This window comes from Ictidomys tridecemlineatus, chromosome Y (genome assembly GCF_052094955.1).
Source record: "Ictidomys tridecemlineatus isolate mIctTri1 chromosome Y, mIctTri1.hap1, whole genome shotgun sequence".
NCBI classification, from domain to species: Eukaryota; Metazoa; Chordata; class Mammalia; order Rodentia; family Sciuridae; genus Ictidomys; species Ictidomys tridecemlineatus.
Genome location: NC_135494.1, coordinates 2,166,322 through 2,181,200, shown reverse-complemented (window position 1 = coordinate 2,181,200; position 14,879 = coordinate 2,166,322). Strand labels below are relative to the sequence as shown.

The 14,879-nt window shown below is 41.2% G+C and overlaps 1 long non-coding RNA gene and 1 pseudogene across 1 annotated transcript in view; one reads left to right on the top strand and one right to left on the bottom strand.

The window, feature by feature from the left end:
- Positions 1–1,353: 1,353 nt before the first annotated feature.
- Positions 1,354–3,488, top strand: LOC144371816 (uncharacterized; annotated as a pseudogene).
- Positions 3,489–9,509: 6,021 nt separating this feature from the next.
- Positions 9,510–14,879, bottom strand: part of LOC144371974 (uncharacterized) — a 55,638-nt gene continuing 50,268 nt past the window's right edge. Inside the window, exon 3 of the long non-coding RNA XR_013432029.1 lies at positions 9,510–9,777. This is a non-coding gene — a long non-coding RNA (uncharacterized LOC144371974). The remainder of the gene's footprint in view (positions 9,778–14,879) is intronic.

Below are 14,879 nucleotides of genomic sequence, written 5' to 3'. Positions count from 1 at the left end.
CAGAATGTCTGTCAAATAGTTAGTTTCATGATTCCTGTGATTTCCTACATATCAACTTTCTTTTCTAAAGATAAGTACTATGGGAAGTGATTATATTAGCTGTATACCACACAGGACGTTTGTAGAACATGTAATAGAAGTGTAATCAATAAACAAGTTAGGAGAGATCTGGGAGCCTTCTTACTTCGTGTGAACTCACCAAAGGAAGGGTATACATTACTATGATGTTTGCCTTCTGAGTAGCCAATTTCTAGTGATGGAATGGCTGTAAGAAATTGAGTGCAATAAGACTTGATGGACCAATCTCTGGAATTAATTTAGAGACCAGGGAATCACGTGAACATCATGCATGTTGAGTATAGATTTCTCATGCTGTCAATTTCTCCTGCCCTCCACTATACATTTGGTGGGATATTTTAGATCTCAATGGCCTTGGAGGATGTGGCTGTGAACTTCACCCAGGAGGAGTGGGCTTTGCTGGATCCTTCCCAGAAGAACCTTTACAGAGATGTGATGCTGGAAGTCCTTAGAAACCTGAATTCTATAGGTAATAATGATGTTTTTAAAATTAATCAAATTAAGAACTCATGTTTATTTTGGTCATTTATGTAGAAGGTGAAAAGGGAATCAGTTGGTGAATTATTGCAGCATAAATGGCACCTATGATTTGGCAAAGATTGTTAGCTCCTACATATTCACAAAGATTGTTCTGTTCTCTCATTTTAGGAAACAAGTGGGAAGACAAGATCACTGAAGATCATATTGAGAACTCTAGGAGTAATGTAAGGTAACTGTACTCTTAAGAGAAATTCATGAGGGAATATGAGAACTGTTATATAATATTTAAAGCAAACCAACCAAAAAAGTATGCATAATTTGAGAAGTATTTATTCTTATTTCTTTTACCAGAAATATATACTTAGCTGTAACAAATATACAGTCTTTTCAAAGTATTTGACATGCAAAAAGTACTATGAAATTGCATATGTGAATATCACTATTTGGATAATAGCCATAGAGAAGCTGTGTTGCAAAGGTTTGTTTCCTTTCAACCACTTTATTTTAGGCAAGTTAAACAAGTCAGAAAAAGTAGCCTTTACCGGATGTTTAGTAATGTAAGGATGTATAAATTAATAGCAAATTGTGAATGAATCAAGCATTGATTATGTGCTGGTCAATTCTTCTTCAAAGAAGTCATATGGTAAACTTCAAAGGCACAATATATTGTGGAGAAACATTCAAATCAATTCCAATTCTTAATTGAACAAAGAAAAATTTTAATAGAGTAAATCCATGTGACTTCATTATGTGTGCAAAAGACTTCATATGTCCTTCATTCCTTCATAGGCACATCACATCTCACTCTGGTCACAAATACAACAAGCATGAGGAATGTGAAGAGAAGCCATGTGAATTTAAACAATATAAGAGATCTCTGGTTTCTCTCAGAAGTGTTTACACACAAATGTTAATACAAACTGGAGATGGACCATATGAAAGTGTAGTATGTGGGAAAGTCTTCAGTTGTTCCAGTGACATTCAAAGACATGAAGATATTTATTCTGGCTGGAAACTTGATGAATGTCAACAATGTGTTGAAGCCATTTCTTCTCTCCCAGGTGTACAAAGACACACGAGAACACAATGTGAGGTGTGTGGGAAAGCCTTTCATTTCTCCTCTTTATTTAGAAGACATGAAAGAACTCATTCTGGAGAGAAACTCTATGAATGTAAACAATGTGTTAAAACCTGTATTTCACACACAAGTCCTCAAAGGCACAGGATCACACACACGGGGAATGCACATTTCAAATGTAAGGTATGTGGGAAAGACTTTGCTTATCCCAGTTTACTTAGAATACACCAGAGAACACATACTGGAGAGAAGCCCTATGAATGTAGGCAGTGTGGAAAAGCCTTTTGTACATCCAGTTACCTTCAGATTCATGTAAGAATGCATAATGGAGAGAAGCCCTATAAATGTAAACAGTGTGGCAAAGCCTTTGCTAGATCCGGTGACCTTCACTCACATGAAAGAACTCATACTGGAGAGAAGCCCTATGAATGTAAGCAGTGTGGCAAAGCCTTTGCTAGATCCAGTTCCCTTCAGATTCATGGAAGAATGCATACTGGAGAGAAGCCCTATGAATGTAAGCAGTGTGTCAAAGCCTTTGCTACATCCGGTGACCTTCACAAACATGAAAGAACTCATACTGGAGAGAAGCCCTATGAATGTAAGCAGTGTGGCAAAGCCTTTGCTAGTTCCAGCAATCTTCAGAGTCATGGAAGAATGCATACTGGAGAGAAGCCCTATGAGTGTACGCAGTGTGGAAAAGGCTTCACTCAGTCCTCTGGCCTTAAGTCACATGAAAAAAAATCACACTAGAGAAAAACTCCATGAATGTCAGCAGTGTGGAAAAGCCTTTGCTAGATCCTGTGACCTTAACAGACATGAAAGAACACATACTGGAGAGAAGCTCTATGAATGTAACCAGTGTGGAAAAGCTTTTGCAAGTTCCTATAGCCTTCACAGACATGGAAGAATGCATATTGGAGAGAAGCCCTATGAATGTGAATGTAAGCAGTGTGGCAAAGCCTTTGTTAGATTCAGTTACCTTCAGTCACATTAAAAAATTCATACTGGAGAGAAGCCCTATGAATGTAAGCAGTGTGGCAAATCCTTTGCTACACCCAGTTATCTTCAGATTCATGGAAGAACACATACTGGAGAGAAGCCCTATAAGTGCACGCAGTATGGAAAAGCCTTCACTCAGTATTCTGGCCTTCACTCACATGAAAAACTTCATACTGGATAGAAGCCCTATAAGAATAAGCTTTGTGGCAAAGCCTTTGCTACATCCACTGACCTTCAAAAACATGGAAGAATACATACTGGAGAGAAGCTCTATAATTGTAAGCAATGTGGAAAAGCCTTTGTTACATCTGCTCAGCTTTGCTTACATAAAGGAACACTTCGTGCAGAGAGATTGGTTTCACTTATTAACGTGTAGTAAGTTTTCTGTGGAAAAATTCTTTGAATGTGATATGTGGGAATTCAGTATTTCTTGTCATATTCAAAGAGAAGAAAGTTCTCACATGTCCAAATCAATGAATCAATCTCTCTATCTATCTCTAAATTGTACTGGGGTTTTAGTCTGAGGGTCCTCTATCACTGAGCCACATCCATTTTACTTTTTATTTTTTTTTAATATTTATTTATTTATTTTTTGGTTTTTGGCGGACACAACATCTTTGTTGGTATGTGGTGCTGAGGATTGAACCTGGGCCGCACGCATGCCAGGCGAGCGCGTACCGCTTGAGCCACATCCCCAGCCCCTTACTTTTTATTTTGAGACAGGGACTTGTGGAGTTCCTTGGTGTCTTCAAGTTGTTGAGTCTGGTTTGACATTTGTGATCCTTCTGCCTCAGCTCCCCGAGACCCTGGGATTGAGGGCCTACACCACCACATATAAATGAATAATGATTTAAATTTAAACAATTTGGAAAAGCATTCCATTTTCCCTGGTGCCTTCAAAGCCATTTCACTCACACTGGGACAAAACCCCTCGGAATGTGGAGGATTGGATAATCCTGTCAGCTTCCCACCTCAGCCCTGCTTTGCTTCTCCTATATGAAAATACTCATGGAGAGAAGCCCTGAGAATGTGGGAAATATGGGAAGTCTTCAAAATTTCCCACTTTTTTCTAAGGACTGGGAAGATTCTTCTTGAAAGATTCATGTCAAAATGAATAAATTTTATGCAATTAAGAAATACAAAGGGCTCAGGTGTTCTAGTTTTGTTTCATTGTATGAATGGACTCACATTGTAGAAAGTCCTGTGGATAAGCCGTGTGGGGCAATATTCAGCTTTCACAGGTTCCTCCAAAGACATAAAAGGATTCACATCAGGGAAAACCCAACTGCTCTTTAAACAATGTGGTAACAGTTTCATCTTTCCAGTTTTTTTTTTTTTTTGAGTATCATGGGAGAACCTGCTCTGAAGAAAAGCCTTGTATATAAAAATGTGGTGAGACCTTCAGTTGTTACAGTTTGTTTTAAACTTACTCATCAAACTTGAGGGAATTTTTTACTTTATTTTATTTTACTTGTCTTGGTACCAGGAATTCAGCTCAGAGACACTTAACCATTGAGCCACATCCCAGATCTTTTTTATTTTATTCCAAATATTTAGATATGGTGTCACTGAATTGCTTATATCCTCACTATGTTGCAGAGGTTGACTTTGAATCTGTGATTCCCTGCCTCAGCCTGCTTTTCCAGTGGAATTACAGTCATGCAACTCCTTCAGCAAAAAACCTAATTTTTTTTTTTAGAAAACCACTCTAGGTTTGTAAAAAGGGTGTGGACTTTCATTTCTTTTTTGTCTATTCAGAGGTAAGGAGAATGCATCCTGGAGTGGATGTAGGAATTGTGTCAGCATGAAGATGTGAAAGCAACATGTTTCTCCCTGTTAAATATGTCTTCTTTTTAGATTTAATTTTTCTCTATATATTTGTTGATCTGTAGTCAACTCTCCCCTATGATGACATAATCTTATATTTACTATGTGTGTGTGTGTGTGCGCGCGCGCGCGCAAAATCTAGTGTGTAGTATGATTTTGTACATAGAAGTATGTTATAGAATAGTACACGAGATTTGTAGTTAAAATGTATTAACCTGTATTGGCAAGTTTTTAATTTTTTTTTTAGAGTTTTCATCTCTCTTCTTCCCTTGAGTCCAATTTCTCTCATATTACCCATTTTTTTCCACTAAAGATCTTAGCAAACAAATGATATTTTATGGGCTGGGGATGTGGCTCAAGCGGTAGCGCCCTCGCCTGGCATACGTGCGGCCTGGGTTCGATCCTCTGCACCACATACCAACAAAGATGTTGTGTCCGCCAAGAACTAAAAAATAAATATTAAAAATTCTCTCTCTCAATCTCTCTCTCTCTCTCTCTCTCTCTCTCCTCTCTCACTCTCTCTTTAAAAAGAAAAAACAAACAAATGATATTTTATGACTCAGATTTCATAATTAAAAATAACTTTTTCCAGGTTTATGAATAATATGATATTTTCTGTCTCCTCATATATCTTATGACTCTTATATATGTTGTGAAAAGATTAAAAACTGTGAGAAGGTTTAAATATAATTACCAGGGTCATAGAATTCAGGGCCAAAGAAAATAAACATTACTATTATAATTATAGTCGTCATCATCACCACCACCACCACCATATCTGAAGTGCATAAGCCCTGATCCCATCCCTACCCCTTTTTTATTTATTTATTTTTAAATTTTGATTGAAGTATTTTTTAAATTCTTTCCAAGGGCCTCAGTATGTTGGTGAGGCTGGGTTTGAACTTGTGATTCTCAAACTATAGCCACTGGGATTACAGATGTGCTATCATGCCTGGCTCCTTGATGTTTCTTGAGACTTTGATGTAAATCAATATATGCCTGGTTTTTGTAGAGTTTCCAAGTCTTAATTGATTCATAGGCAAGAATTCCTTTTTACTGTGTTTATGTATACTAATGCCCTTAAAGCTCTAAGATTCTACAGTGATTCTGAGCATCACAAAGACATTAATTCACAGCTTATACCCCCAATTTTTATATTTCCAGTTGGACTTAACTGAAGTCCATTTTGAAAAATTTTATTTTCGATAATTTTTGTTGAAAAGAGGGTGGGAGAATTGTTTTAATATTTAAGGGAAAAAACTATTCATTTGTATTAAGATCTTATGATAAAATGAAATGTAAGTAATCAACATGAGTATTACAGAAATTTTTTTCACAAACATTTTTTTGTTCCCTCTGTGCACCAGACACCAGATAATCAACTTTGCAGAGTCACAGAGACTATGGAACGTGCCCTGGTGCTCATGTGAGTGTTATCTAAAGCACCAAGTGACACTACAAAAGCAAACAACTGAGAGGGCTGAGTTGTGCCACCCACACTTGCACACCCATACCCACGTGCACACGCATGTACAAGATCAAGTCACCCTTTCATTGCATATTCTCCCTAGTGCAGTTCTTTCATCCTCTCTGTGTAATGCAACTATTGATTTCTTTGACTTTTCTCACAACATTGTTGCCCACTATATTTTTCTCAAAAATGAAGTATTAAGTCATGTCTTCTCAGCTCATTGTTTTGTGTCTTTCTAAAGTTTGCTTACACGTTGTGTATGTGAGTTGAGGCCTGTGCACTCCAGCATTCTGGGCAGATTGGCTAAATGTCTCTTTTTTCCTCCTTTGCTCCCTTCTTTCCTTCAGATTTCACTCAGGATTGCTCCACACTGAGCTTCCCCCTAGCTCTTTTATTGCTATTATTTTGAGATGGGGTGACACTGGCCTCAAACTTGTGGTCACCCTGCCTCAGCCTCCTAGATGCTGGGACCATAGAGATGTGACCCTTTGTGCCCTACAACTGGCCTCTTCCCTTTCCTTGGTGCCTTATTGGCCTGTTGATGACTCTGGGACCACTACTGTGTCACTCGTGTTTCTTCTAAGTCTCATGTGTTTTGTTGTAAGTAGGCACATTAAAGGGCATTATAAAAGTTGTAATTTGTATGTGTTGTTACGAGAGGCATCTCCTCAAAATATACTTTGCCCTGTACTTAATTGAGTTTCCTTCTATTTCTTCTCTTTCCCTGGTGCCAGGAACCCAAATCTGCCTTGTGCCTGCTAGACAGGTGCTCTAGCAGTGAGCCCTCCCCTAGCTCAGGTGGTGAGTTTGCTGTGGCTGTGTGTGTGGACCCACTGATGACCACGTAAGTAGATGCAGCGCTGCAGGTTTTCCTCCATGTTTTCATCTGGTTCCTTTCTTCTTAAACATCGTTAACAGCAGGGAATTTTAACCACTGACATCCAATTTAGCTTTTATCACCATGATTAATACTTAGGTGGAATATGCCGGAAAACCCAGGCTGGACTTCTCTCTGTGTTCAGGGAACCTCAGTAGCCCTGGAACCATCCTGTGATGATTTTCTTCATACACAGCCTGTGATCAAAACTAGGTAAGGAGGGCCCCAGTTGAATGTCCTAATGTATTGGTGCCCCCTTCTGCACCTAAGAATCTTAAGTAAGCTTCTCCAGAGACCCTCACCATAATGTTCTTTAAAACAAATATCAGAAAAAAGATTTGCAAAGAACTCAATATGCGTTAGAATGAATATGTAATTATATATGGGGCTGGGGATGTGGCTCAAGCAGTAGCGCGCTCGCCTAGCATGCATGCAGCCCGGGTTCGATCCTCAGCACCACATACCAACAAAGATGTTGTGTTCTCCGAGAACCAAAAAACAAATATTAAAATTCTCTCTCTCTCCCACTCTCTTTCTCTCTCTCACTCTTTCTTTGAAAAAAAAGATGTAATTATATGACTGCTTCTTTTCTAGTAAAGCTTGGAAGACATGTGAATAATCTCAAAAATGATTAAAAATTCACTTTCTTGAACAACCAAAAAAATTTTTATGTAGACTCCTACAAAAAATAAATAAATAAAAATGAATAAACCTCCACCCCCTCCCCAACCCCCACCCCCTCCCCACCCCGGGTATAAAGATAATAAAATTCCAACATCAAGGTACAGAAAATCTTAGGTGATACCCTTCTGAGCCCTGCTGTCAATGCCTCTGCTTCCTGAGTCTTCCCCAGGCATCCAGCCTCATATGCCTCACATCAGTAATAGAGCCTCAACTGGCAAAAAATTTCACATGGTAGCCAAGAATTTTTCTTTTAACATTTTTAACAGCAGGGTCTCTGATGGGATTCTGGAGCACTAGTTTCAAGGCTCCCAGACACTTTAGAGCTTCCTTACCAGCAGTCATGACCCATTTGAAGTCCACAGTGGGTGTAGGACCCTGGAGGTGGTCAGCCTTCATGAAGGCAATACTCCTCTTGACCCTACAGCCAGTAAATTTCCAGGGTCCATCTTTCCAGTGCTTGCCCTGTACTGCAAGGGGTTTTGCATGTTGATATAAACTTCTGGGTGTTCTTGCTGTGCTCTGCTGGGGTCATTGTGCCCAAGAGGCCTGGACATTGCTAGTCCTTGGGTCTATTAATGACTGTGGAGCAGGAGGCACTTGCATGGATGCCCATTTACTCCTGGGTCTGATGAACTTCCTGGGCCATGACCAACCAGTCGTGCCTGGATCTGCTCTTCACTGTAGCCTTCTTCCCTGCACTGCCTGAGCTCAGAGTCCCCTCAGTTATTCACACTCACATTCCTCTTTCTTGATGGCCTTGGTGGCCACCAGGAAACACATCCCCTCTTAGCCTCATGGACTCCTGCCAGACCCCAGTCTGCACAGGTCAACATGGTGTATGGTGCACGTTTGGCATCTCCTCCTGCTGTAGAGTCTTGGTACACTGGGCCCCAGGGTCAACCTGGTGTGTGCCACAGGGTGGACAATTCCCCCTGTCCTGTGGAAACCTGGTATACTCTGCCCACACCCTGGGTACCCTGCCAGGAGGAGAGAGGGCGTCCAGCAGAGAACTTGGGTTCTGATCTGCTGTGATAGTGTGATTTAAGGACCTCCATTGACCTGTCCTGTGCCCACCCAGGGGAAGACTGCAGGGCTCCCTGGATGTATTATGCTCCAGGGAACATGCCCCCATTTAGAACTGTGTTTGTGTCATCTGTGACTGGCTGTGATTTATAATTTGTTTTTACTTGTAGTCTGAGGGAAACACAAATTTCATTCAGCCAAAATTGAGTTGACCAAATGGGACAACGGGTTGGAACAGATTTTTTTTTCTTGGAGAGCATATTTCTTGATATTGTAAGTGCTGCTGAAATGAAGACTTCATGATTTGGAGGGAATGTAAGAAAAGCGAAGCAAGTGAAAACATTGTGACATGGGCTTCTGGAAAGGTACATTCAGCTGATTCAATGGATAAAAATGAAATTGGACCATTGATCTCAATTTGATGTATTTTTACATAAGAAAAAATATCTTTCTGTAAGGGTCTAGGGAAATGTCAGAGGGAGAGACCACCCAAGAGACTGACTCCATGCAATTGGCAAAAGGGGATATTTATTGGAGATCCATTCCAGCGCTCTGTGGCTCTGTGCTTACTCAAGAAGGGAGAGCAGCCTAGAGCCCCCAGCAAAGGTCAAGCAGAGCTTAAGTACACTTTTTGGAGAGGGCGGTGGGCTTTGCATACATCAGAACAAATCATCATGAGGCGCAGGGAAATTGAACAACAACTCTGAGACGTGATTGGCACATTCATTGGCTGGAACAGGTTGGGCGGAGGTGATTGGTCATTCCTAAGCGGGGTACACATTCAAACTGATTGGTTCGGGCCCTGTGACAAACTGCACAGGGCCCTAGGCTAAATGGCTAGTAGGGTGTGGTCTTAACTATCTCAGGAATCTGGGTGTAACAGAGGAACTCAATAATACCTAATCTTTTACATTTTAATTCAAGCCCTCCAGCTTAGAAACTTTACCCTTTCATTTCCATTATTGAAACAAATTCATGATGGTTAAGGCAGCTTCCATGTGAGGTTTTATTAATATAAACAGACTCTGTTTATATTATGTTTATATGCAGACTCTGTTTATTAATATAACCTTATAGATAGGTGTTACAATGTTAGAAGACTGGAACACAGGTAATAAAGCAGATGCTGTGGTGGCTTTTTTGACACCGAAGGAAACATATCTGATTTATGTGTCATTCATTATCTCTCTTCTCTCTTTTTCCAAAATTTTAAATCAGAATAATTATGTCCATCTCATGGTAGGTGAGTCATTGACAGTCCTATAGAAAAAGAAAATGATAGATATTATTGTAGTATTATTTGATTGTAAATAGTGTGTTTTTACTTGCTAATAACTAAGTTACTGAAGCATCATAATACATGAGGTTATCAATCTGATCTTTTTTCATGTTTATTTGAAATTATATTTAGAAATAATTTACTTTTCTCAATTTTTTTCTTTTACTAATTATCTAAATTCATACCATAATTAAATATCAATTGAGGCCCAGGTTTATTTATTCAGTGCCAAATGGGATGGACTATTATTAAGGAGGCAAGAAAGAAGTGGATTTTAAAGTCTAGTTATATTTCCATTGTTAAAGTCCACAACATACAGCCAGGTACAGTGGGGCACACCTGTGATCCTTCTTGCTGCAGGGGCTGAGACAGGAGTGTTGCAAATTTGAAGACAGCCTTAGCAACTTAGCTGGGCCTTCTGCAACCTGGTGAGACTGCATCTCAAAATAAAATATAAAAATAACTGGGGATGTGGCTCAGTAGTATAATATCTCTGGGTTTAATCTCAGGAGAACCAAACCAAAAAGAAAAAAAAGAAAAAACAAAAAACTCCTAATTACCTTAAAAGGTCATGAGATCTAATTACCTTAAAGGTCACTGAGATCTAAAATATCCCACCAAATGTGTAGTGGAGGCCAGGAGAGATGGACAGCATGAGAAATCTATACTCAACATGCATGATGTTCACATGATTCCAGGAGGAACCCTAAGGTAAAGGATGAACTTTGGCTTATCATAACATGTTGCTTCATCCATTCTCTTTGTCAAATAATATTCAACACTGGTTTAGTAACTAACAAACACCCTATACCAATGCAATATTTTGAAAACTGTGGAGACTATCAGCTGGAGAGAAGGGGGTATTCCATACTATGAGTAATGATACATTTAATTGTCATACTGATTGGATTAAGAGATACTGCTGATTAATGAGATTCTGTGTGTGTCCATGAGGGTGTGTCTACAAATGATTGGCACATGGGATAGTCAATAAATTCAAATCCCTACATCAAAATTTATGAGGCACCACTGTGGTTTTCAAGAGGGTTGTTATTTGGTCAGGGGGAGCCAGGATTTATGAGGCACCACAAAGGTGTTAGAGAGGATTGTTGTCTGGCCAGGGAAAGCTGGGCTTAGGTGAGTACAAGCCCTGGGCAGGGATTCCCAGCAAGGCTAGAAATTTATAGTAAAACAAAAATTAACTTTTCATGATTTTATGATGAGATGGCTCCTAATAGTAAGATTGAATTAGGCTGGGTTCATAAGAGATTTATACTCAAATCCATTACATTTATGCTCCCACCCACCTTCTTTGTAGGACAATAAAAAGGAGTATGGGGACATAGCTCAGGCCTAATGTGGCCCTGCCATGGATTCAATGCCCAGCACAGAGTGGAGAACAAAGCCCCTGCAGTTGAGTTCTCATCCCCCAACTGGTATGTGGCCACAATTCCACACTTTTGGGAATATGACTGTGCATATGTTAGCCCCCCGCCCAATGTCCATGGGTAATATTGGTAGGTGGAATGACTTTGGGTTACTGTGCAGGATGTGAAAGACTTAACCAAGTCCAAGTTAGGAGTAAAGAATACAATTGTATTTACTTTCCAGGAAGGGGTAGATACTGGAGCCAGAATGAGACAGGCAGTCAGTACAGACAGGAAAATGGAGTCAATTTTGAGTGAGTCTGGCAAGTTGCAGACTGTCCTCTGAGGAACAGAAATATTAATTCCTTCAGAGCACTTGCTCCCCCCTCATCAAGAATTTGCCCTTGCTCCATTCTGTTGCTGAGATATCCTGTCTCAGGAGTTGGCCCTCCCTACAGAGAGCTATAAGGTTGTTAATGTGTCCTTGGCTGCTCCATCCTGCCCTTCCCCCTTCAGCCTTCCTGTTTGTCACCTTTGTGCCATCTCACCAAGCATGTCTGGGCCTAGTCACAAAGGCAGGAAGGAGAAAGATAAGGAGGAAAGGAATGGAGAACAAAGGAAGACCAGGACTCACAAAATAAAGATTGAACACCTCCCTTCTGGGAATACCAGGATGGCTCCCTTCTTCCTCCTGAGAAGTCCATGTTCCTCATTTTTGAATAAAGCCTGCTTTGTGTGCTTGCCTGGGCTTGCTTCTCTAATGTTCAAGCTTCAATGTGTGAGGGGGCAGAACTCCTCCCCAGTAACCAGCGGTATCAATGCCACAGGCCATATGTGCCCCAAGTGGGCTTTCATATGCAGGCTTTATGGGCCGAGCTGAGCAGGGGTATTGTTCTTTCTGGTTTAACTATCAGTTGAAACCCAGGAAGCTGAGAGCCCTGGGTCACAAGCTAGGGATTTGGTCCTTACCAGGCAGGAGCTGGTGGGCTTGTGGCTTTTCTTGAAAAGGTTGGTGCCTCTGAACCACTGACATGGAAAGAACACAAAGGAGGGGATCCACCTGATAGATGAATTCAGGTCAGCCTGTGCATGAAAAACCAGCCTCTACCTCAGAGCAAAGTCTGTGCAAGGAGGGGGGTGGTGTGACCCTTGTCCTTAGAAATACCTACAGAGCACTCCTAGGCATATACTAACCCTCCCACCCTGCTGAGTTGTTTATCTGAAAATAACAGGAGAGATCTGCTGTGCTAGGTGTCCCTGACTTAGTCAGGCTAGGTGGGGACCCAGAGCAACCTCCCAGCAGCCACCTATTAGCATGATACAGGGAAAATACCTGGGATGCCAGATGACCCTCCCAGTAGTTTATGGAGGTTGATGACATGTTGGGAAACCCCAGAGCTCAGCAGGAACACCCTTCTTGGCTTAAACCAATCAGTTCAAAGGAATCCCCCTCTTGTTCTAGCCACTCACCCCTACCCAATTGTTCCCACCAGTGAATGTGCTAATCATGTGTTTGAGTTGTTTTATAATTTTCCTGCGGTGTGTGATGATTTGCTAAGAGATGCTATGATGCATGTGAAGTCCCTGCCTTCCCCAAAGAGTGCATAAAACTGCTGCAAACCCTGGGTTTGGGGCCTCTCAGCTTCACCAGTTGCTGTGTGCACATGGAGGACTGAGCTAGCTCGCAATAAATACCTCTTTGCTGCTTACATGGATCTTGGCCTCTTGTGGTCTTTTGGGGGTCCTGAATTGGAGAATAACATGCAATGGGGTGAAGTGTGTCAAGGGGGCATGTGACCATGAGCTCACAGACATTTTATGAGACCCATAGATGCCTGAAGCCACAGATGACAGCTAACCTACATACAGTGTGCCCTCTACACACATGCCTATGACTGATTGCCCTTTCTATAAAACCTGAGAGTCCTAGACAGCCCTGAAGAGACAGCTAAGGACATGGTGCCCTGGTCTTCCTGGTGTAGCTTCACTGATCAAAGTTCCTTTCCTGCTTTTCATCATGACATTTTCTGTTTGGTTTGGGGGTAAACAGATGACCTGATGTGTGGAATCACCAGAGTCAGGTCACTTCCTAGAACTGCCCTAATAGTGGAATGTAGAACTTGGACATTAAGCACAAAGCAGCCATTTTATTTCCAGTGCACATTGCTGCCTTAGAGGATTCACTCCACTTCCTTATTTTCCCCTGTTCTGCTGGGGACAGAGCACTGGGTCAAATCACCAACACCAATTGCTTACTTTCTTAGCTCAGGCTATCTCCTGAAATGATCAGGGGGCAGAAGGTGAGGAGAATTACAGAAATAATTGTCAAACTTTTTTTTATTTTTAGATATCACACAAGTGTGATATATGTGACATCCTTAAATATTGTTTCAAAAATTTTGTGACTGTCTTGCTAAGTTGTCTGAGGTCACACCAAGTGATTCTATATATGAATATAGGTATCTTTTTCTTTGAGGTTCTGTGGTATATTCCCTGTGGGGATTGATCCCTGAGCTAGATCTCCAACCCTTTTATTTTATTTTCAGATAGGATTTCCCTGTTTGTGAAGCCAGGTTTAAAGAGAAGAGTCTATGTAGCTAGGTTAATGTGGTCCAATAGGAACCATAAAGAAAATGGAGTCTAATCTGAACCTGGGAAAACCAGAACAACACCTGAGAAATTGAAATATTAATGTCCCATTGTCGTAGGGACAAATGAGGCAAGGCACCAAACATAGCAGGAAACACTTTTACTTGCCTGCAGCCAGGTTCAGAGGGTGCAGCCTTTGCTGTAATCAATCAATCCCCTGAACCACAAGTTCGGGAATTTCAGAGTCTTATACCCAGCATGTAAGGGGAGGGGCTCAGAAGTTCACACAAAAGCAGCTTTTTCTTTCACTGTTCTGGGCAAGTTAACTCTTCAAGGACAACACCTGAGAAGAAGAGAGCTTCTTCTCCCCTTTCTTTCCTCCCCCTGCCAGCTGTTACTATGGAGCCCAATTGTAACTTATATTAAAAATGTAGACATCTCTGTGAAGCCCAGCTCAAGGCCAGAGACCTCCTTTGCACATTTCTTCAAAGTATCATACTGGATGGGTTTGTGATGACTAGTAAGGGGGTGTCCAGCACCTGGAGTGCTGGTATCTTCTCTGCCAGTGGCCAAGTAAACAGGGTGACATGAAAATAGGAAGTTTATCTACAATGGACTCTTTTGGTGACAGTCCGAAAATCAGCCATGGGGAAGAGGGCTTTTCTGTGGAGAAAGAGGGAGCCACTTCACCATGACCTTGGGCAGGTCCTAAATAAGGGTTAATGAAGTAGCTCCCAGTAAAACAGGAAGATGCTAATCCAACCACCCTAGGCTGTTCCTGCCCTGGTTTCTGCTCCCTGCCCCACCAGTCACCAGTTTCCCACCTTTTGTCCTTCCACCTGCAACCCCCATCACATGCACAATAAAGAGAAATAAAGGACAGGAATGTGGGAGGACAAAAGATGACATTAGATGTAAAAGAGAGAAGACTTCTGTTTTCCAAGGATTTCTCCTTTCCAGTCCCCTTCTTCCTGGGGGTGGGGGTGAATCTTTTCTGCTCTTCCTTAATTGAGCCTTCCACTTTCCACTCTCCACGTGCTTCTCTGTGTTGTACTTCAGCATTTGGGGAAGCAAGGACCCGTCACAGTAAACACGGGTAACACTGTAGATCCTGACCTGAACCTTGG